The sequence below is a fragment of the Rhinatrema bivittatum genome, chromosome 8, assembly GCF_901001135.1.
Source record: "Rhinatrema bivittatum chromosome 8, aRhiBiv1.1, whole genome shotgun sequence".
NCBI lineage: Eukaryota > Metazoa > Chordata > Amphibia > Gymnophiona > Rhinatrematidae > Rhinatrema > Rhinatrema bivittatum.
This window is the reverse complement of record NC_042622.1, coordinates 71,108,087-71,132,776: the sequence shown is the minus strand read 5'-3', so window position 1 is coordinate 71,132,776 and position 24,690 is coordinate 71,108,087. Positions and strand designations below refer to the sequence as shown.

General features: G+C 46.1%; 1 protein-coding gene across 2 annotated transcripts in view; it reads left to right on the top strand.

The window, feature by feature from the left end:
* The window catches only part of LOC115096662 (ubiquinol-cytochrome-c reductase complex assembly factor 1), a 230,433-nt gene that overhangs the window by 23,051 nt on the left and 182,692 nt on the right, over window positions 1-24,690 (top strand). The gene's annotated exons all lie outside the window — the stretch shown is intronic.

Below are 24,690 nucleotides of genomic sequence, written 5' to 3'. Positions count from 1 at the left end.
TCCTGGGTTTTGCCTTCCTGCCAGCAGATAGAGACAGAGAAAGTTTCACTGACAATATACATAACCCAGAGTGCCACCTTCAGTCCCTCAGTATTTCTCTGTCTCCAGCAGTTGGTAGATGGTGTAAAACCTGCAGTGTGGAGAGAGAGAAAAAATAAAGATTAAAAGACAATTTCTGGATCCTCTCAGTGGGTTGTGAGGTCCTGGTGGGGCCATTCCCCCTGGTTTGAGGTGGATGAGCAGGGGGTTGGTGATCCTTCTAATACCTCGGTCCGGAGGTCTGTGGGGTGGACATCTGATGGTCCAGATTCCTCATCCCCCACGAGACAGTAGTGGAACCTGCTGGCAGTTCTGTACTACAAGCTCAGTAGAGCAGGGAAGTATTTCTTTAATATAGTTTGTCCTAGGCTGGGTCACTAAAGTTTGGCAAAAGGAGACGGAATTTATCCAGTGGTCTGGCTCTTTTCTGGTCTGCCATGTGGCCTGTGCTCCTGCAACCTGAGCCTCTGCACCAAAGGAAAGTATTGGTTTCTATGTATCTTTATTAGTTCTCGGAGAGTAAAAAAAAAAAAAAAAAAAAAAAGAGAGAACAAGGAACTAGACAGAGGAATCTGTGCAGCAGTGAGTTTCCAGGGGGCAAAGCTACCTTAGCAGCTCTGGGAGCTCAGCAATGGGATTTTTCAGCAGCTTCTCTGCCTGTGGAGAAGACCAGGTGTTGGCTGCATGGCGCTGTAGGACTGTTCTCCTGCTTGCCATTGAGGTGCTGGTGGTGCGGCAGGTATGGGGAGGAACAGCGTGTGTGTGCAGCAAAAGCGTTCGGGGGTCTGCGTCAAGTATGACTGCACCAGTAGAACAAACCTCACCGGTGACTAGATCTAACGCTGAGGCTTTCCCCATCACCATGGAAACGGCAGCCATTTTCAATTCCCCAGCAGCTTCGACAGGAGAGTCAGGGGAATCCCCTTCTCAAATATCGCCGGCGGTTCCCTGTTCTGCAAAGGTGCAGAGAGGCACTTGCACTGAGGAGTAGTCTCTGGTTCTGGTAGAAGTCTTCTGCCAGTTTTAATTTGCTTATGCGGAAAGTGTGTTTAGCGAGATGCTGGCTCTTGGCCCCAGTCTCTATGGATTCTCAGCTAGTCAAGAGGCCTGAGCTGTTGAGAAGCTCTTCAGGCTGATGATTTTTGGTGCCGGATATTAAACAGATCTGGGCCTGAATACCCTGAAGGTGCAGCAGGGTTTAGCCGTGTGGTAGGCCACTGCAGTGGTTCTTTTCTCAGGTGCGTGCATTCTCATCACTTGGCACTTGCATGTGCTGGGACATGGACACATAAGGCCACAACTTAGATTTGAGCGTCTACGTCTGCAGCCTAGACTTAAGTGTGTATTTGCGCAGGTACTTGAGCATGTATTTGTGCAGGTACTCAAGCGCTTAAGGCTGCAACATAGACTGGAAATGTATTTGTGTGGGTACTCGAGCGCATACAACCACAAGCTAGTCTTGAGCATGTACTTGTGCCCATCCTGGAGGGGTGTGCATGTATGCCCGGGTGGTGTGTGCATAGGAGGCCGCCTAGAGCCGAAGTTCAGGAGAGCTAGGCGCCGGGGACGAACAGGTCCAAGCACCTTGCTATCTATGAGACTTGCTGTCTGATAGTAATTCAGTCCTCATTCTCTCTTTGTTTGTGTCAGTGCTATTTAGATTTGACTACTACAGCTTTTGCCCATGTTGGGACATCCCCTTGGCCTATGGTGTCTCTGGAGGGGTAGTGGAATGGGGCAAGGCAATAGTCAGTTCTCCTACCTTGTTCCCGAGGTCAGAAGCTTCCCCAAGAGAGGTTGGAGAGAGCAAGGTTGGGCCTATGGACTCTGGTATAGATCCAGCCTCCTCCTCCTGGGTGGAAAGTTTCCTGGACCTGCAGACCTTTCTGCAAGGGTGCCCAGTAAAGGCAAAGCAACCTACTACGTAGGGATCACGTGCTTGGGCCTCCCATTTGTCAGACACGGCGGGCAAATGCTGCAAAGAGGCTGTCCCTAGTAATGTTCAAGGGAGTGTGGATCATGAGACATTGGAGGATTCCGATGGGGAATTGGCTTTCTTACTTCCAGAAGAGGGAGAAACTGTATATGATTGAAAGCCACTTTGGACTCTGCTCAAATTTTTTCTTCTTTCACAGAGATGTCTTGCTGAGTTTGTTGGCTCTGACCCTGAACACACTTGGCGTGGCCATTGGTCAATTTTAAAGTAAGCCTCCTGTTTCTTTCCCCCCCCTGTATCCAATTCAAGAGATATTGAATTTAAAGAAGGTAAATGCAGCTCTCAAGGTTCCCCATTTCCGCATGGAAACTCTGAGATCCAACTCAGGTCTGTCATTGCAGCGGTACACAAGGGAGAGTTCTTGGCATCTCTCGCCTTGATAGAGGCATATTTGCACATAGCATCAGGCCAGGGCACCAGAGATTCCTGAGGTTCATGATCTTAAGGGAACATTTTCGGTTTTGAGCCCTTCCCTTCGGCTGGCAAGGGCTCCATGTACCTTCACCAAGATGATGGTTGTGGGGGCTTATTCATGTGAAAGGAGGAGGAATAGCCTAGTGGTTAGAGCAGTGGACTATGAACCAGGAGACCAAGGTTCAAGTCCTGCTCTCACGCCTTGTGACCTTGGGCAAGTCACTTTACCCTACATTGCCTCAGGTACAAAAACCTAGATTGTATGCCCTCTGGGGATAGAGAAATACCTACAGTACCTGAATGTAAACCTGTGTGATATCTCAATTGAGATGAATGGCGGTATATAAAAAAAAATAAATAAAAAAAAAAATCAAATTACCTCTGTCAACAATCAGTATAAAACGTACCGATGCGCTTGAAGTCTCTAGGATGGGTGGTGAACCTAGCAACGAGCCATTTAGTCCTCTTACAAACTCTGGAGTATCTGGAAGTTCAGTTTGACACACTGGCGGAGAAAGTGTTTCTCACAGAGAGAGAGTGCTGAAATTGCAGAGTCAGATTAGGCTTCTGATAGCGCTTTTGGTACCCAGGGTCTGGGACTATTTACAGATCTGGGTTCTATGGCATCGACATTGGAATTAATGTATTGGGCGTTTGCACATATGCGGCCTCTACAAGGGGCTCTTCTCCTGCTGAAATCTGTTATTGGAAGAGTTTCATCTTCCTCTTCCATTAGAGGGGGAAAACCAGGGACAATCTTTCGTGGTGCTTACTTGCACCAATCTCAAGTGTGGTGCGGAATAGGAGATTCCTAACTGGATAATAGACACCATTGATGCAAGTCTCTTTGGATGGAAGGTGGAGTGGCAAGATCAGTTGGCGCAGGGCCAGTGGTCAAAACAGGAGGCGTCTTGGCCTAACAATCAGTTAGAGACGAGAGTGGTGCATTTCACGTTGCTTGCCTGACTGCCAAGGTTATGTGGCCATCCAGTATGGATCCTATCAGACTGTGCGACGATGGTGAACATCATCAACCATCACGGTGGAATCAAGAATCAGGCAGCGGCTCGAGAGGCCCGGTAGTTGATTCTTTGGGCAGAACAGCACTTGGAGTGGCTGGCAGTGACTCACATCACCAGAGTGAACAATGTTCAGGTGGATTTTATCAGTCAGAGAAAGTTAGACCTCGGGGAATGGGAGATGTTGGAGGCAGCAATGTGTCTCATTCATGGAAGATGAGGATATCCCAACCAAAGAGAATTCCAAGGCATCGCGATTTTACAGCCCCTGTACAGAACACGGTACAAAGGATTCGGAGCTCTGATGCTGCCGTGGACTCGAGGGATTCTTCTTTGTCTTCCCCCCCATGGCCTCTGCTGGAGAAGGGATTATGGTGGATAGAAAAACATCCAGGCTTCCTGGTAGCTCCAGAATTGCCACCTCGACCATGCTTCTCAGATCTGATCACCATAGCCACAGATGAGCCCCTGAGGTTGGACATCAGTTGACTGTTTTCCACCAGGGCCCAATATTTTTGGGTCAGGTGGCTCACTTTGGTTTCATGGTTTCGCTTCTGAGAGGAGACAACTGAGATGGAGGGGATATTCCGAAGTGGTTGTTTCCACCTTCTACATCCTTGATGTATGTGCAGCTTTGGAGGATCTTCGAGTCCCGGTCTATTGTTGATAGAGTGGAGCCTCAGTCTGTTCAGGCTATGGTGTCGCATATTTTGGCTTTTCTACAGAAAGGTTCTGGTCAAGGGACTGGCCTTTAACTCTCTGAGTGTTCAGGTAACGATATTGGGTTGTCTCCAGGTGCAAAGGTATCCTCTGTCCACACATCCGGATGTTCTATGGTTCCTTCAGGGAGCTAAGAACTTGCATCCTCAGGTACGAATCATTTGTTCATCTTGAAATCTGAATCTAGTTCTTAGAGGATTGTGTGAGGCTCATTTGAACCACTCAAAAGCTTGGTTTGAACCACTAAAGAGAGCTATGGTTAAGGACTTGATTCTTAAAGTGGTTTTCTTGGTGGCTATTTGTTCAGCCAGGAGAATTTCAGAGCTCCAGGTGCTGTCGTGTCGAGATTCCTTCCTATAGATGTCTGATTCAGGGGTATCTTTATGCATGGTGCCTTCTTTTCTGCCTGTGGTAGTCTCGGCATTTTAGACAGTAGAGCTTACCGCTTTTATGGATTTGGATTCCTCTACATCTTATATGGGAGAGCTTAGGCTCTTAGATTGGAGGCATGCATTATTGAGATATCTAAAAGTTGCATATGATTTTCATAGATCGCATCACCTCTTTGTAGATCGTATCACCTCTTAGTACTGTGGAGTGGTCCAAAGAAGAGAAATAAGTCATCTAAGGCTCCTATTGTGCGGTGGCTGAAGGAAGCGATCAAGTCGACTTACATTTCTAAAGGACGCCTGCTGCCGGTGGGGTGGGGTGGGGTTTAGGGCGCACTTGACGCGTTTTCAGGCGACTTCCTAGGCTGAGTCACAGCAGGTGTCTCCGCATGAAATTTGCTGGGCGGCTACTGGGAAGTTGTTGCCCACTTTTGCTAGATACTGCTTGAATGTCAGGGCTCCAGCTTCCATGTGCTTTAGTAAAAGTGTTGGATGAGCGGAACTCTTCACATCCCACCCGAGTTAAGGGGAGCTTAGGTACATCCCAGGAGTCTGGACTGATCTAGGTACCTACAGGGAAAGGAAAATTGGTTCTTACCTGCTAATTTTTGTTCCTGTAGTACCACAGATCAGTCCAGAGACCCGCCCATTTACTGGGGGGGAGAGTCTGCTGCTCGTATTGTTGCTTTGTATATAGTGTGGAGTTGTTAGAGGTTTTCAATGCTGATCGTTTATATTAAATTTGGGAAACAAGTTTTCCATTATCTTTTTGGGCAATTTCACCTTCTTCCGGCTTGTTGGAGGAGAGTGAGTTTGCTTTGAAGCAGCTTAGAAATTTATGGTTGTTGCTGTCATCTTGGCTTGAGTACAGGTCAATACTGGGTTATGTACAGTGTCAGTGAAACTTTGTCTCCATCTGCTGGCAGGGAAGCAAAACCCAGGAGTCTGGACTGATATGTGGTACATTAGCAGGTAAGAACCAATTTTCCTTTATCTATATTATAAATTGCTTTCTTGGTGATATTCTTCTGCATTTCTGTATTGCATGCTTTGAAACCTCTCTCTATTTTTCCAAGTGTTGATATTGCTTGTCTGTATTAAATAGCTGTGTTTGTTAATTTGAAAAAGGCTGGTATCTACAAGAGTCGGGGTATGGCCATACCGGGCTATAACTTGTTAAGGAAGGATAGAGAGGACAAAAAAGGGGGAGGAGTAGCTCTTTATATCAAATATCCTAGCAACTGAACTACAAGGAATGTGAGATAGAGAAGAAGCATTAAGGGCCATCCCAAAAAAAAAGATGATGGTGCATCCATTTTTACTGGAGTGATTTACAGGCCTCTGATTCAAACAGAAGAACTAGACAGAGATCTGATTGAAGACAACCAAAAGGTGGGAAAGAAGAGAGAAGTGTTGATTGTTGGAGATTTTAATCTGCAAGACATTAGACTGGAGAATCCCTTCTGTGAAATCTTACAGAAATAGAGAGATAGTGGATGCCCTTTAAGGGGCTTTGTTCAAACAAAAGGGAGGGAGAACCCACGAGGGAGGGAATTATACTAACGGGGATAGTGTCTCTTATGTCTGGGTGGGTACCCATTGAGCACCAGTGATCATCAAACTGTAGGCTGGATATCACAAATAGGATACATAGAGGTCACACGAAGACCTGAGTTTTGAATTTCAAAAATGCGGACTTTGTGGAAATGGAGATGTACCTGGAGGCAGAACTAGAAGACTGGGAGAAAATGAGAGAGGTGGAACAACAGTGGGCCAAACTAAAAGGAGCAATTACAAAGACAACAAATCTATATGTTAGAAAAGTAAAAGAAATAAGAAACCAATCTGGTTCTCAAAGGATGTGGCTGATAAAGGCAAAAAAAATAGCATTCAAGAAATATATAAAGGATCCCCAAAAAGAGGAACACAGGGAAGAATATCTAGTGAAACTGAGGGAGGCAAAGAAAAAAACCAAGAAAGCAAAATGTCAGGTGGAAGAAAGGATTGCCAAAGAGGTAAAGCGAGGTGACAAAATATTTTTCAGATATATCAGAGAAAGGAGAAAGGTACGAAGTGATATAATGAAATTGAAAGGTGTTACGATTCCTGCCCGCGGAGCTACTCTCTGCGAGCAGGCCTCTCCACCCACCTGAGCTTCAACACTGCCAGACGCCACTGACTCCATCCTCCGCGGCCGGACCGACACCCACGCCAAGACCCGCAGCCTGGAGGTCGTGCCATTTTGCCTCTTTGTGGCGTGGAGCCGCCGCCGGCCTGTCTTCGCGGCATAGTGCCGATGCCCCCTGTTCCTTGTGCGGCCTGGAGCCGCCGCCGGCCTGTCTCCGCGGCCAGGAGCCGCAACGTCATCCCCAGGGTCCTCGTCGCGGCCAGAAGGCCGTCTCGAGGCCTTCCTGCTCCTCTCTGCTCCTGCATGGCCGGATGCCACTGTCCGCAGTGCTGCAGCTCTTCAGGGCCTTTCCTTAGGCACCGGAGCGCGCCTCTTCATAGTATTTAAAGGGCCAGCGACAGGAAGTGCTGCTGGTCCCCACCTGATGACGTCTTTCTGCTTCAGCTCTATAAAAGGGCCTTTCTTCAGTTCTTCCAGGCCTTCGGATCGGGTTCCACAGTTGGCTGTGTCTTCTCTCCGGTCCAGGTCCTCCGTGGTCTCCTTGATATGACGGCTTTGTGTTCGTCATGTTCCTGATCCTGATGTCCATGTCGTCAGATGTCTCCGTGTCTGGATGTCCTTCCTCCAGGTCTTCTGATGTCTCCGTGTTCCTGATCTCCTTTGTCCACGTCTTCAGGTTCCTGATGTTCTTCGTCCATGTCTTCAGAGGTTTCCGTGTTCCTGATGTCCGATGTCTTTCCTGATGCCTTTGTCTCGCCTCTGCCTCCATGCCTTGGTTCCCTTATGTTCACCTTCCTGACGTACCGATGTCATGGTCCGCGACCAGTCCAACGGGTGGGCTGTGTAGGGCGCCTCACGGTACAAGGCCATCTTCATCTCCGCAGTGCAACCCTCCGGAAGACCCCTGCTTCAGTCCATTGTTTTTAATCCTTGAGAATAGAATCCTGCTTCAGTCTTGTCCCGGTCTTCGGAGCCTATTGCAACCTGCATCCGTCCATGTCAAGACTCTGTTCGAACCTGCTCCGAGCCCGGCGTGGTCCGCGACCAGTCCCGTGGGGGGCTGTGTAGGGCGCATTCCGGTGCAGGCCTCTTCAGCATCTTCGTCATGTTCTGGTTTCAGCTTCCACTATTCTTCCTGGAGTCTGCATCGAGCCCAGAGTGGTCCGCGACCAGTCTCGCAGGTGGACTGTGTAGGGCGCGCTGTGTCGCAGTCTTGAACCAGCCCTTGATCCTTGCTTCAGTCCTCGTCTACAGTGTCTTGGCTTCAGCCCTCGTCTACAGTGTCTGCGCTTCAGCCCTCGTCTACAGTGTCTGCGCTTCAGCCCTCGTCTACAGTGTCTGCGCTTCAGCCCTCGTCTACAATGTCCTCGCTTCGGTCCTAGTCCAAGTCTTCTGTGTTCTAAGGACTCCGTCTGCCCTCATCCTCTGTCCGGCCTGCCGCCTTTTGCCGTACCCAGCGGCAGGTCCAAAAGAGCTTGGAACGGTTGGAGGACTGTTCATCGATCAACATTGCGTTGTTGGTTGTCCTGGGGCATGCAGGTCCGGTAGAGGGTCAGACCTTGGGGCCTTGTCTTCACTTCCGCCTTGTCCTGTTCTTCGTTACCTGTGCTTGCAACAGCTCACCTCCCGCAGGGTGTCTTGGGGCTCCTCCCTGAGTCACACCGTGGCCCAAGGGCTCACATCATCTGCTTAAGAGATGACCGCGCCTCCGCGCCCATAACAATAGCCGAAGGCCTCCCAGCCCTCAGTCCATAACAGCAGCCGGAGGGTGCGCTCGTAACAAAAGATGACAAAGATCAATGTTTGAAGAGAGACAAAGAAATGGCCAAAATATTAAACAAATACTTCAGTACGGTGTTAACTAAAGAAGACCCTGGAGAAGGACTGTCACTAGTTGACAAGACTGTGGATGGGGGTGGAATAGACAAAACTTCATTTACAGAAGAGCATGTATAGGAAGAGCTAGGAAAACTAAAAGTGGCGGATGAGGTACATCCCAGGATACTGAGGGAGCTCAGAGATTTGCAGGCGGGTCCACTGAAGGACCTGTTAAAACGAGCCCTGGAAATGGGAGCGGTGTCACAAGATCAGAGAAGAGCGGGAGCAGAGAGGAGGCTGGAAACTACAGGCTGGATCTCAGCTTGTGTTTTCCGGCTTCCAGATCCTGCTGTACAATCTCAGAGAATGACTCCTGATGCTGCTGCGGTAGGCATTCTGCAAGTTACTGAACCTGTTTCCACAGGTTTTGGTTGTACTGGGTCATGTACAACTGGTAGAAAGAGATACGGGCGATGACCATAGCGCCCTGAAAAACCTTCCTACCCAAAGCATCCAGTTCCCTATGCTCCCTTCCTGGAGGGGCAGAGGCATGGATGTGGGAGTACTTTGCCTTTCTGAAATCGGACTCCACAACTATGGACTGGGGAGGGTGATGACGCCTCTCAAAACCTAAGGCCTGCTGAACTAGGTAGGTGGCATCCGCCTTCCTATTCACTGGAGAGATGGATATTGGGTGTTCTCATATCTGAAGGAGAAGATCCTTAAAGATGTCATGAATGGGATCAGCCACTATCTCCTTAGGAGCGTCAACTAATTGGAGGACCTCCAACATTTTATGTCTCGCATCCTCTTCCATAAGAAACTGAAAGGGGATAGCTTCGGCCATGGCCCTGAAAAAACCCACAAAGAAGAGGTCCTCTGGAGGGGATCGACGCCTTTCCTCTGGTGGTGAAGGCTCTGATGGGGTCATCAGAGATCTCAGAAGAAGACTCTGAAAAATCATCGCCCCATGGGACGTAAGGGCCTTCTTCCTCGCTGAAGCCATAACGGGACCTGCACGGGTGAGGCCTGTGTAAATCCCTGGCCCTGGGCTCTGAGGGTCTCGAAGGCACCAAGGGAATCGACGGTCCCGCCAATAGCGGGGAACCAGAGGCCGCAGGAGGCCAGAGGCCCCGGGCAAAGGCTCGGGGAACCGAGGCTTCAGGACTGCAGCGCCAGACGCATCTTCCTCCTTGGAGGAAGCAGTAATGGGGATTGCTCTTGAGGGGGGCATTTGTGGTTGCTGGGGAACCGAGGGTCCCTCGGGTACCAGCTGTGTCGGGAGGGCGCAGAGGAGGACATCCAGATACTCAAGCAGGAATGCCAAGATCAACGGCGGAAACTCCGGCATCAGTGTAGGGGCAGCTGAACGCTCCACAGAGCTCGGAGCACCGCATTCTGCTGTCCAATTTCTGAAAGTCTGGTGAGGACAGGACTGAAGGAGGGGGAAGAGGCATCACCGGTTCCTCCTCGGATCTTCGATGGAGCATGGTGCCCGGCACCGATATCGGTGGGGAACACCTGGGACTCCCAGGTTTATTGGAGGATGGGGCCTCTGTACCATGAGGTTGCTTTGCTGGCAGTGCGGCAGCCACCAGCACCGCATCAGAACTGGAGCCGTGCGCTGTCAGTGACTGGTGACTATGCTTGTGGGATCTCCCACGGTGCTCGACCCAGTCTTTCCCTGGTGCCGAGGAGGCGGAGGATCCCGATGTCCTAGAAATCGGTGAGACCATGGAGGAACGGTCTCCATCCCCTCAGTCTTTAGAAGATGTCCCGGGGGTGAGGCGAGGGGGAGCGTATTGAGCGGCTCCCCCAGACCCTTGGGTGTCAATGACTCTGACGCGGGTGTGGATGGAGCAAACTTTTTGGAACCAAAAGGTTTCTCCATTTTATCGATTCGCACATGACAGCCCTTGGGGGTCATCTGATCACACAGCTGACACCCTCGAACGTTGTACGATGCCCCCAGGCAGAGGATGCAAACCTCATACGGATCCGTGATGGACATGGTCTGTGGGCATTGGGGGCACCGACGGAATCCGGTCAATGCCATGAAAAATAGCTGACGTGTGGTCGATGACGGGGCCACCGAGAAGTGGGATGCCGGGAATTGACTGTGAAGAAGGGAAAAAAAATTTTACTTACTGCGCCGAGGAGATATACTGACTGGCGAAGGGGAACCGGCGATGAAACAGGAGAAAAATAGTTAATTTAAAGCACAAAAATGGCAGATGTAGCAGAGCTCCTAAAGACCGCGAGGATACTTCATCACAGAAAAAGAGACTGAAGGGGGACCTCGCATGGACACACGGATAGTGGCATGCTGGGCATGCTCAGTGTGCCAGTCTCAGCTCCTAGAAACTTTGACAAACGTTTTCCGTGCCGGGCTCTATCTGATGATGTCACCCATCTGTGAGGACTACCATCCTGCTTGTCCTAGGAGAATATCCCAGCTATGTCTGGCTAATTTTCCTAGCTAGATAGACTCTGAATATGGACCTCAATGTGTTTAAGCAAAATTATAATCTCACATGAGTTGAAATAGCATTCAATGACTGTCAAAAGATTGTATATGTCAAGTTACAAAGCTCAGAGAATATTTAACTTGAATATTTACAAAGTCAATACTGGCTGATTACAGAAGATACAAGATAAGAAATGCAAACAGAGAAAATCAAAGATGGCAAACAGTCATGGACCTTTGAAACTTTTTGAACAACTCACAATGCTGTTCTATACTGTAGACTATGGACAACTCAATGACGTTTCAGCAAAATTCTATATAAACTATTTGTATGGGTGAAAGTTCAATACCTACATAGAAATGACGGCAGAAAAAGACCAATCAGCCCATCCAGTCTGCCCAGCAAGCTCCCACACTTATTTTCCCATACTTATCTGTTTCACCAACCACCAAGTTTAGGGCCCTTGTTGGTAACTGTTTTATTCAAATTTCCTGCCATCCCCTGCCATTGATGCAGAGAGTAATATTGGAGTTGCATCAAAGGTGAGCATAAGGCTTAATGGTTAAGGGTAGTAACCGCTGCATCAAGCAAGTTACCCCGATGCTTGTTTACCCAGACTGCACAGATCAATGCCTTGTTGGATGTTGTCTGAATGCAAATCCTCTTTTCCACATTTCCCCCTGCCGTTGAAGCAGAGAGCAATGCTGTATATGCGTTCAAAGTGATGTATCAGGCTTAATTGGTTTAGGGTAGTAACTGCCATAATAAGCAAGCTACCCCCACGCTTATTTGTTTACCCAGACTGTGAAGTTCAGTCCTTGTTGGTTGTTGTCTGAATGCAAATCCTGGGGGGAAAGTTCAAATGCCTTTTTTTCTCATTTCCATCCTAAACTGTGAACTGTTATGAGTATAAGGAAAAATACAGCACTGAAGTGAAGAGAAGAAAGTATATATAAGGAATGGATGAAACAGAACTTCCTTTGAAGAAGAGCATTCTTGAACTACAATGGTAACAGAAATAAGCTTTAAGATCTTTCCACCGCCAACTACCCAATGCCACAGTGGCCATGCTATGAAATATCTCTTGGGTAGATTGTGAATATTTTTTTTTTTACTTTTTATTTGTTGAAATTTTATATGTACAAACAAGAATACACATTTACATGAGTATCTGAGGATAAACTTCGCTCCAAGTGCCACAGACACAGTTCACATACTTGGAACTTTTTATGACGTTCTTGCGTAGAATGTGTGATGTCAGGGTAGATCCAGACCCTTTGGCCATAGAAAGTGGAAAGTCTATTATGAAAAATGGATCTAAGAACAAAATGTCAGTTATGAGAAAAAATAAATAAATAAAGTCCCATGTTGAGAAATAGGTACTTCAATAGATGATTCCAAAAGTTGAGTCAGATTAGGATCCATATCTTGAAGTTGAGAGGGTATATTAGCATCCATAGATTTTAAATGTATATTTTAGCAATAGTTGGTATATCTTCCGAAGGTATTTTGAGAACGTCTAAAGAATATTTTTTTAAACATGTCTATAGCTGAAATGAGATTAGATTGAGGAAAATTCAGAATCCTAAGATTCAAATACCAAAGAGAGTTTTCAATATGTTCCAATCTCCTCAACTGAAGTGTATCAGATATTTAAAATCTCTTGGACTTGCTGTACAGTTGAAATTTGATTTTCCATATATTCAATTTTCTTAGAATGAGAACTCAATTTGTTTTCAATAACTTGAATACGAGGTGAAACAGTAGAAGTAACATCAACTAGGATAGCAATAGATTTCTGGAGTACCATTATAGCAGACCAAACTGAGGGCTTAGGCAAAGAAGGGCGAAGTAGAAAAAAATCAATACCTTTGCCATTCTGTGATGTTTGATCCTCTCACAGATCTTTCACAACTACCTCCAGTGTTGAAGTCAAGGCTCGTGGCCTAACAGGATCCTCATCACCCAAGGGCCGCTGTGGTTGCAGCAAAAACTCTGAAGAAACCTCTGACTCAGGACCTGAGCTTATAACAGTTCCTACAGAGGGTTCCACTCCAGAAACTGCCGATCTAGGAAGTTGAACTCCACACGGCAGTGAAAGATCCCCCAAGGAAGCCATTTGAGGAAGAAGAGGCGGAGTCGCTGGGGCACCGGGGCTAAGAGTAACATAAAAGTCCGGCAAAACAGCCTCTCGCTCTGCAGCTGAAGCTGCCAAGGACATCTCAGGAGTGGACTCAGACTGGGATAAAGAATCCCTGGATTGATGGCTGAAAGGAGTCAGATTGGGGAGTGACTGGGATTGACTCCCTGCTCTTAGCCTTGCGGTTGGTATGTGGCATGTCAGGAAGAAAAAAAGAACTCGAGGTAATACGGAGCTAAAAAAAACCAAAAACATGCCTCTCAGTAGGCGGCCATCTTGATTCTCCCTGGCAACCTCTCTCTCTCTGTGAATATTTAAGTTATCACCCGTTTCTTTGTGCAATAAAACCTCCAAACTCCCTTTTTTTTTTAAAACACACGCTCCCGTTGAAGCCATAAACTAGCTATTTTTGTGAGATCGAAAAAAGGATGATTAAAATTGTTCTCTTTTTGCAAGATTATAACTAAGTGCCCCTGAAGCAGGCGCAGCGGGTGCGCCGAAACATTGTCAATGTCGGGTAGGCAAATGAAATAACGGGCAAGGAAGGAGATCATATGTTGAGACATGAGATAAGTTATTCGTTACATTAATAGTGAAGTAAGAGATAGAAATTAGATTGCATGATAAGGGAACAGCTAGTTTATGGCTTCAACGGGAGCGTGTGTTTTAAAAAAAAAAAAAAAAGGGAGTTTGGAGGTTTTATTGCACAAAGAAACGGGTGAAATAGTGATAAAAAATTAAAAAAAAATCTTCACACCATATGGGAAGTGGTAAGTGACGTGATTGGACAGTGCTAACACAAGAGAGGGATTGTAGCCCTGTAAGGGCAAGAGCCCATGAGACTGGAGCACTAACTGTTCTGATACCGCTCCCTATTGGTGTTGGAATTTTGATGTAAAAATTTATGTACTCTGCTAGTTTGCAGGTTTTCCTCAAGTTTGGATTGTGGTTTAACAATACAGAGTACTGCCATTCGGACTTGCCTCTGCTCCCAGGGTATTCACATAATGTCTGGCAGTAATTGCAGGACACTTACACAAAGAAAGTATCCATGTTTTTCCATATCTAGACGACTGGCTCATCAGAAGTCAATCTCTACAAGGAGCTCTGACTTCTCTGAACTGAACGATCACTCTACTTCACTCCATGGGCTTTCTCATCAATTATCAAAAGTCCCATCTCACTCCATCGCACCTACTTCAATTCATAGGGGCAGAATTGAACACCATCCTCTCAAAGGCCTTTCTACCCGAAGATCGGGCAGAGACACTTTCCAGGTTGGCAAACTCAATTCGATCAAAGAAACAGGCAACAGCTCATCAGTTCCTAACCTTATTAGGCCACATGGCCTCCACAGTTCATGTCACCCCTATGACAAGGCTAGCCATGAGAGTAACTCAATGGACTTTACGGTCTCAATGGATCCAAGCCATTCAACCACTACATTCTCCAATTCAAGTAACTCACCAGCTATGTTCCTCTCTACTCTGGTGGGTGAACAAGGACAATTTGCGCAAGGGCCAACCTTTCCAACAACTAGTCCCACAGATAACGTTAACTACAGATGCATCCATCTTGGTTTGGGGAGAGCATAGACACTCTCCAAACTCAAGGGACTTGGACACAAATCGAAGCAACATTTCAAATCAATTTCCTAGAGCTTCGAGCTATACGTTATGCGCTGCATGCGTTCAAGGACTGCCTTTCTCACAAGACTGTTCTCATTCAAACGGACAACACAGTTGCCATGTGGTACATCAACAAACAGGGAGGTACGGGCTCGTATCTCCTTTGTCAAGAAGCTGCGCAGATTTGGGCCTGGGCCCTTATCTGGCAGGCACTCACAATGTACTAGTGGACCGACTCAGTCGTCATTTCCAACCACACGAATGGTCCCTGGATTCCTCAGTAGCGACCAGGATATTTCAACGATGGGGACAACCAACAATAGACCTCTTTGCGTCACATCTAAATCACAAAGTACAAAACTTCTGTTTTCTACACAAACAGAAGAATCAACCAGCCAAGGACGCCTTTGCGCGCCCTTGGAACTCAGGCCTACTATACGCGTATCCTCCAGTACCGCTCATAACCAAAACTCTAGTGAAGCTACAACAGGACAAGGGGTTCATGATACTCATATCCCCCTATTGGCCTCGACAAGTATGGTTTCCCACACTTCTAGACCTATCAGTCAGGGATCCAATTCGTCTAGGAGTAGCTCCCACTCTCATAACTCAGGATCAGGGTCGGTTGCACCATCCCAACCTTCAATCCCTATCCCTGACAGCATGGATGTTGAAAGCTTGATCTTACAACCACTCAGTCTTTCAACCAATGTATCTCCAGTGCTTATAGCTTCACGTAAACCTTCAACACGAAAGAACTATTCTGCGAAATGGAAAATGTGGTGCAACCAAAAGAGTATTGATCCTTTCACCTGCCCCACTACTTCTCTACTAGACTACTTATACCATCTTTCAGAATCTGGTCTCCAGACTTCATCTGTAAGAGTACATTTAAGTGCAATCTCAGCTTACCATAACAAACTGGGAGATGCACCTATATCCTCACAACCTCTCGTCAGTAGATTCATGAGAGGTTTAACTCAACTTAAACCACCAATTCGGCCTCCAGTCACAGAATGGGACCTGAATCTGGTTTTAACAAGACTCATGCGTTCTCCTTTCGAACCCATAGATTCCTGTGATCTTAAATTTCTCACATAGAAGACTATCTTCCTCATAGCCATTACATCAGCTAGGAGGGTTAGTGAGTTACAAGTACTTGTAACATACGCACCCTACACAAAATTCCTACATGACAGAGTGGTTCTCCGTACACATCCAAAATTCCTGCCCAAAATAGTTACGAAATTCCACTTGAACCAAACCATAGTTTTACCCACATTCTTTCCAAGGCTTCATTCCCATCAAGGAGAAACAGCCTTACACACCTTGGACTGTAAGCGTGCGCTAGCATTTTACATAAACCGCACTGCAGCCCACAGAAAATCTACTCAACTATTTGTTTCTTATGATCCAAACAAACCAGGTAAAGCAGTGGGTAAACATACTCTATCCAACTGGTTAACAGATTGCATACAGTTTTGCTATGAAAAAGCAGGTCTTCCTCTCCAAGGGCGAGTAAAGGCACACTCAGTAAGAGCAATGTCAACCTCGGTAGCACACTATCGTTCAGTGCCAATCCTTGACATATGTAAAGCAGCAACATGGACTTCTCTTCACACCTTTGCAGCTCATTACTGTTTGGACAAGCAAGGACGACAAGATTCAGCCTATGGACAATCTGTCTTAAAGAACTTGTTTCCAGTTTAATCCCAACTCCTTCTACACCCAACCTGCTGTGTTCTTCGGCTGACTCATTTTCATCAACAATGATGCAATGTTGCTTCACTACAAAACGACTCAGCCTCTAGCTTGCTAATCACCCATATGTGAGGACTAGCATCCTGCTTGTCTTGGGATAAAGCAAAATTGCTTACCTTGTAATAGGTGTTATCCCAGGACAGCAGGATGTAGTCCTCACAGAACCCACCCGCCACCCCACGGAGTTGGGTATGTTAACCTTTTTTATTTTATTTTTGCTAAAGCTTATTGCTACATACGAGACTGAAGAGAGCCCCCTGTGGCAGAGAATATCATGGCATGCTGGGCATGCTCAGTGGCCTCACAGGGCCAGTCAAAAGTTTCTAGAAACTTTGACAGAAAGTTTTCCCGCACTAGGGCTCCGTCAGTGACGTCACCCATATGTGAGGACTACATCCTGCTGTCCTGGGATAACACCTATTACAAGGTAAGCAATTTTGCTTTACTAAATTTCTAAATGTATCTTTATTCAATAAAGATAATTGAGAGCAAATAAAACGTAAATTCCCTTATGTTACAGTTTTGGCTGCAGTGCAACCGCCTCACCACCAGGGGTCCCTCTAGTGCTGGCTTTCCTGACAGGCCCAGTCCATCTCCTCTGTCCACTCTATGCTCTGGGTGTGCCCTTATAACCCTGCCTGACAGTTGCCTCGGTGCTTCGGCATCGAGCTCACCTGGGCTCCCTGCTCTAGCCCTGCGCGGCCTTCGGGCCTTTCCTTGCCTTGCCCTGCGCGGCCTTCGGGCCTTCTTCCTCGCTTTTCTTACCTGGCCTACGGGCCTTCTGACCTGCCTGCTCTGCTTACGGTGTGTGGCCTACGGGCCTTCTGTGTATGTGTGGCCTACGGGCCTTCTGACCTGCCTTGCCCCGCTTATGGTGTGTGGCCTACGGGCCTTCTGTGTGTATGTGTGTGGCCTACGGGCCTTCTGACCTGCCTTGCCCCGCTTATGGTGTGTGGCCTACGGGCCTTCTGTGTGTATGTGTGTGGCCTACGGGCCTTCTGACCTGCCTTGCCCCGCTTATGGTGTGTGGCCTACGGGCCTTCTGTGTGTATGTGTGTGGCCTACGGGCCTTCTGACCTGCCTTGCCCCGCTTATGGTGTGTGGCCTTCGGGCCTTCTGTGTGTGTGTGGCCTACGGGCCTTCTGACCTGCCTTGCCCCGCTATTGGTGTGTGGCCTATGGGCCTTCTGTGTGTGTGTGTGTGTGGCCTACGGGCCTTCTGACCTGCCTTGCCCTGCTTACTGTGCCCTGACCCAGCCTGGACCCAGACACTGCTGACTGCCGCCTGCCCTGACCCAGCCTGTACTTAGACACTGCTACTGCTGCCTGCCCTGACCCAGCCTGTACTTAGACACTGCTACTTGCCGCCTGCCCTGACCCAGCCTGAACCCAGACTCTGATACTTGCTGCCTGCCCTGACCCAGCCTGGAACCTGACACTGTTTCTAGTTTCCTGTCTCTCTCCACCTGGAGCCACCCTGCTGGGTGGTGTTCACGACTCCTGACCGGAGCCCAAGCGTAACACCTTATTTCAGAACAGAGGCTATATTAGTGTCAAAATGTCTCTACAGTGGCCAGTGTAGCACCTGAACCCAATGCCTCAATGGCAATGTTGATAGACTGGATGTCACTCTGGTTTTAATGTCCTGCATTCTTAATTGTTGAAGTCTGACAGCCCTAGGTGACAACTTTGAGCAGATGCCATCGTGCCCATCACCTCAAACAACAAATGTAAACCTCATGATGATCTGTGAGGGATATCTTAAAATTGCAGTGCGGGCAACATTTGAAGCAACTGGACATTTTTTCTGCAACAAAAAAAAAAGAAAGAGATAAAATTATATTCCATATAGACCAAGAAAATAGCAATTGAGATCACAGCAGTAGCACTCTTACATAGAGAGAGAAAAAAAATACTTCGGCGCCAATGGACTTCAATGAAAAAGAAAATTTTACAAATGCCATACTTAACTAGGAAACTAAAGGGATGGATGTAGATAAGGAACCCATACGCTTGGCAAAAAAAAAGTATGAAAATAGCCAAAAAAAATCACTGAAAAGAAGCCACAGTTTTGCTGTGGAAAACATCTGGCTTCTTTGCAGAGAAAAAAATAGACACCTGTGTGGTGATGGAGGTTACAGCTGCTTAGAGGTTTTATGCATGCCCAGAAAAGCCTTCTAGGCTTTTCCAGACAGCTGTGAAAATGCTTCAACATTGGCACCCTTGGATGTTGTCTTCCAGTTGTGTGGCTAATCATCCTGCTTGTCTCTCAGAGAAGCTTAAAGACCTAAATACAGAGGCTTGCAAAAGTATTCAGCAGATTGTTCCAGACAGTATGTTTATTGCAAACCAGTATGCTCTTAAAGTCACAATTCATGATTTCTCTGCTTTTGTAAAATAAAATGAAAAATGCTGCTTGCATAAGTATTCAACTCCTTCAGACGAGTACTTGGTAGAACCACCTTTTGCTGCACAACAGCTTTAAGTCTGTTGGGGTAAGTTTCTACCAGCTTTGCACACTGTTTGGGAATGATTTTCTTCCTGGCAGATTTGCTCCATGTTGGATGATGCTTATGACCTGCAATTTTCCAATACTGCCACAGATTTTCAATTGGATTGAGATCTGGACTTTGACTTGGCCACTGTAGAACATTCACCTTTTTGTTGTTCAACCACTCCTGTGTTGCTTTGGCCTTGTGCTTGGGATCATTGTCTTGATGAAAGGTGAACTTTCTCCCAAGTTTTAGTTTTTTTTAGCAGACTGAAGCAGGTTGTCTTGCAGTATCTTCCTGAATGTTGCACCATCCATTTGTCCTTCAATTTTAACAAGATGCCCAGTACCCGCTGAAGAAAAGCATCCCCACAATGTAGAAACATAGAAATGACGGCAGAACTATCCGAGGGCGTGTGGATGGCGGCATGCTGGATATGCTCTGTATGCCAGTCAAAGCTTCTAGAAACTTTGACAAACGTTTTCCATGCCGGGCTCCATCTGATGATGTCACCCATCTGTGAGAACTAACATTCTGTTGTCATAGGACAGCACCTGTTACAGGTAAGCAACTGCGCTTTCCGTACTGCAGCTGTGCTGCTGAATATACCTGGATAAGTTTGAGTTAGCAGGTCTAACTTATCATGGTTAATTTAGAATATAGAAACCTGTGAGGGAGTCATTTGGACCATTAGATGACAGAGGGGTTAAAGGGGCTCTTAAGGAAGATAAGGCCATTGCAGAAAGACTAAATGAATTCTTTGCTTCCATGTTTACTAATGAGGATGTTGGGGAGATACCAGTTCCAGAGATGGTTTTCAGGGGTGATGAGTCAGACTTACTGAATGAAATCACTGTGAACCTGGAAGATGTAGTAGGCCAGATTGACAAACTAAAGAGTAGCAAATCACCTGGACCAGATGGTATGCATCCTAGGGTACTGAAGAAACTAAAAAATGAAATTTCTGATCGCCTCCAAAAAAAATAGATATAGTTGCAATGGAGAAGGTACAGAGAAGGGCAACCAAAATGATAAAGGGGATGGAACAGCTCCCATATGGGGAAAGGCTGAAGAGGTTAGGGCTGTTCAGCTTGGAGAAGAGACGGCTGAGGGGGGGATATGATAGAGGTCTTTAAGATCATGAGAGGTCTTGAACGAGTAGATGTGAATCGGTTATTTACTCTTTCGAATAATAGAAGGACTAGGGGGCATTCCATGAAGTTAGCAAGTAGCACATTTAAGACTAATCGGAGAAAATTCTTTTTCACCCAATGCACAATAAAGTTCTGGAATGTGTTGCCAGAGGATGTGATTAGTGCAGTTACTGTAGCTGGATTCAAAAAAGATTTGGATACGTTCTTGGAGGAGAAGTCCATTAACGGCTATTAATCAAGTTTATTTAGGGAATAGCCACTGTTATTAATTGCATCAGTAGCATGGGATATTCTTGGTGTTTGGGTAGTTGCCAGGTTCTTATGGCCTGGTTTGGCCTCTGTTGGAGACAGGATGCTGGGATTGATGGACCCTTGGTCTGACCCAGCATGGCAATTTCGTTTATTATTATGTTCTTATTTCGGTAGAAAAAGACCATATGGCCCATCCAGTATGCACATCTGTCCAATTAATTTAGCCTTATAATTCTCATCACTTCCTTAGAGATCCCCTGTATTTATTCCATGCTTTCTTGAATTCATATACTGTTTTTGTTTCCACCACTTCCACTGAGAGGCTGTTCCACACATCCACCATCTTCTCTATAAGGAAATATTTCCTAAGATTACTCCTGATTCTATCCCCTTTCAACCTTTTCTCATGACCCCTCGTTCTAGAGCTTCCTTTCCATTGAAAGAGGCTCACCTCCTGTGCATGGAAACCTTTGAGATATTTGAATCTCTCTATCATATCTCCCCTATCTTGCCTTTCCTCTAGGGTATACATGTAGATCTTTAAGTCTATCCCCATATGCTTTAGAACGAAGACCACTGACTATTTTAGTAGACACCCTCTGGACCGACTCCATCCTGTTTATATCCTTTTGAAGATGTGGGCTCCAACTTGTAAACAGTATTTGAAGTGAGGTCTCATCAGAGGGTCAATATCACCTCCAGGTTTTCTGCTGACCATTCCTCTCCCCGCGTATCCAAGTATCTTTCTGGCTTTTATCATCACTTTTTCCACCTATTTGGATTAATTTATTCACTCCTTCACTGTATGCCCATTGGTCCCATCAGTGTCATTTGACAATAAAAGGACTTAAGATCATCAAATAAAACTACCCTAGATCCCGCTTTCCCTTTGTGCTTAGAAGAAATTCACCTCCAGTACTGTCCCTTTCCCTTGGGTTTTTGCAGCCTAAATGCATTACTCTGCATTTTTTAGCATTAACTTTTAGCTGCCCGACCTTAGACCATTCCTTGGTCTTGGCTAGATCCCTCTTCTTGTTTTCTACTCCTTCTTTGCTGTCTACCCTGTTACAGATTTTGGTATCATTGGCAAAAAGACAAACCTTTCCTGACAACCCTTCTGTTATATTTCTCACAAAAATGTTGAAAAGAACCGGTCCAAGAACCGATCCCTGAAGCCTTACTGAAATCCAAGTATATTACATCTAGCACTGTCCCTTGATCCAATTTAGCTGGATACGTGTGAATATCATCACTTATTAAGTTAGCCATAATAACTGAATGTTATCTGCTTTCAAGTGGCTGAAAAGCAGAATATAAATATAATAAATAGCCAGACAAGTAGCCACATCCCAGAATGCCCAGTCCTGCCTACCATTCTTCTTTCAGTGGTACTGCAGCATTTATCCTACCATTCATATCAGGATTGATAAATGAATAAAATCCATCATCGTAACTAATATGCCTCAGTCAGGCTTGTTTCAGCAGCCTAATCTTACTTTGATAACTTAACAAATGCCAAAATTAGTTTTTGTTTTCCTTTTTTTTTCTTTTACCCAAACTTTCTACCTAGTGCTCTTCATTTTCCTTCTTCATTTTCTCTCCCCTTCTTCTGAACATGTTGCGTTAGTAATATGTTGACTAGGAGCTCTCTTGCTTGCTGTCAAAATTGGCCCATCCTGAAATCCAAGCAAATTTAGAACAATAAAACAGTACTGAGACATTTTATGTGTTTCCTCAGATGGCTGTGCTGTGAGAAGAAAGAGAGGTCTCCTTATATACATTAACTACTAGGTAATAGAGATTTTTCTAAAGAACAGAAAATATGTTGGAACTAAAGAGCTTTTGAAATTTGAACTTATTCCTTATAGTGTTCGGGTCCCCACTATAACTGGGTGCAGTATGGTTTGCTCTGCAACTGAGAATGTTTGTAATTGCAGCAACATGAGCTCACAGTTCAGAGCTGCATCAGGCAGAAGCTCTCAAAAAACTAGAACTGGAAAAGGCCGCTTGCCTTCCCATGTTATATTATCGTCTGATTTAATTTAGAAACTGAATCCAGCTTTGCATCCCTATGGCCATCAGATAACTTTTCACTAGCTTGGAGATTGAACTGTAACAGAACCAATAATTAAAACAGAAAACCCTAGCTTTTCTACTATTCTGTTTCGGGGTCCTCCGCTGTGGCCAATCCAATATTTTATATTTTAGGAGAAATATTTTTTTATTTGGAAACAGAACATTCTCCTGAGTTTGAACTCACCAGTCTGATGCTGCACTGCCACTCTCCATTCTCTGGGACTTGCAGTAATCACATTCTAAAACTTTCTAGCTTCTGGTAGACATGGCAGCAGCACATTTAAGAATTGCCGTCTCGGGAAGAGGCAGCTAACAAGGCCTCTTTTCACAGCTCTTAGAGCACCTGAGCACGGCAGCAGGCCAGTTTTCATATTCCGATGACCCACAGCCTGGAAAATGTTTCTTTGGAATCAGTTTTGGTTTTAAAATGTGTTTAGCTTTGTCGATTCATCTTGACATTTTTAGTTTGTTTTCCCAATTGCTTAAACAAACGGTTTATCATTGGTGTGGTAGTGTTTTCCATCATGAACCTTTAGGAATCATTGGCTTTCACTTGCTTGAATGATTTACATGTATGACATTATTTGATTGCCAAGTCTGTCACCGCCCTCTCTCCAGTATTTCTAAAATATATTTAATTCTTTTTGCATTTGTTGCTAAACTTTCTGATTCATGCCCTTTTTGTATCTCTTAGCTCTCATGTGCCTGCTGCAATCTTCAGATTTCTCTCTTTTATTCAGAACATGCAGTTGCAATGATCTTCAGGGCTGGCCGCAAGGTATTAGCACTGTTCTTTGGGGACCATTTGTTGGCCCCCCTAGCAGCAGATGCTCAGGCCCATTGTCCTGCTGGGGGTCAATGTGTCCAGCAGGCTGGTTAGGAAGATACTCAGTGGAAATTATATTGACATACTCTTCCTCCTGTCTAAGGAATTTCAGGGTGCAGGTGAAGGAAAAGGGGAGAAGAAGAGGAGCAAGCATAGGGTCTTCAGGTCAATCAGTAATTGGATTCTAGTCCTCTTTTTGCTTTGGTAGAAAGAAGCCAGACTTGTGCCCCAGCCTGTTTAAATATATGGATTTGATAATAAGGGCCCATAGAACCTATAGTGGTTAGGCCTGGCTGAACTACAATGAGCATTTTCAAAAACAACTGGCTAAAGATATGTCAGACATGTGGGGATCTAGAAATATAGATACACAGCGCAGTGAAATGATAACTGCGCGTCCTTTCGGGGAGGTGCATCAGCGTTGGGCCAGGACCAGCAGTCTGGGAGAGGGACAGTAGTGGTTCCCGGGCCAGCCATATGCAGGCATTTCAGGGCTAACCAGTGCAGAAGGTCCCTATGTAAAACCAGGCACTTTTGTTCCAGTTGCTCTGGGGACCACCCAGTTTCCAGGTGCCTCCAGCATGAAGCCCCCTTGAGGAGATGGGGTGGTGGTGGCCCAGACCAGTGGAAGTGTCCTCAGTCAGGTTAGATAGGATGGCTGGTTGGCATGAGTCTCTACCCAAACAAAATGGCAGCATAGGTTCTCTTTAAAGGTTTTAACAATGGCTTTAGGGTTCCTTGTAAAGGTGAAGTGTTATCGGTTAGGGTGAAAAATGCAGAATCTACCTACTTGCACGCAGGCATCATCTGTGAGAAGCTCAGCAAGGAAATCGGTCTAGGGTAGCTGGCAGATCTGTTTCCGGAGGCTCCCTTTCCGATTTTGTGGTATCCCTCTGGGGATAGTCCTGAAGAAGGAGCCAGGAAAATTCCAGTTTATGCCCAACCTTTTTTACCTCTTGGGGTGGGGTGTTAACCAGTACCTTGACCTAGAGGTTTGCAAAGTTCAGTATGCATTCTTTGATTAGGTATTTCATTGTTCCAGAAAAATGAGTTGGGGGCCTGCATGGCAAAGGCAGATATCGAGTTGGCTTTCTGCCTTATCTCCATTCACTGCTTATCTGCTAAAGTTTAGATGAGAATCTTATTATTTTGACAAGTGCATGCCAATAGGCTGCTCCATGTCCTGCACCTGTTTTGAGGCTTTCAGCACCTTTGTATAGTAAGTAACTGAGTAGTGTCAGGCTACAAGAGCCTTATCCATTATCTGGATAATTTCTTTTTTATAGGGCCCTAAGACTTGGGAGTCTGCGAGGAGCTTCTCTCAGCTTTCTGCATGATCGCTTGGGACCTGGGGATCCCATTAGCAGAAGG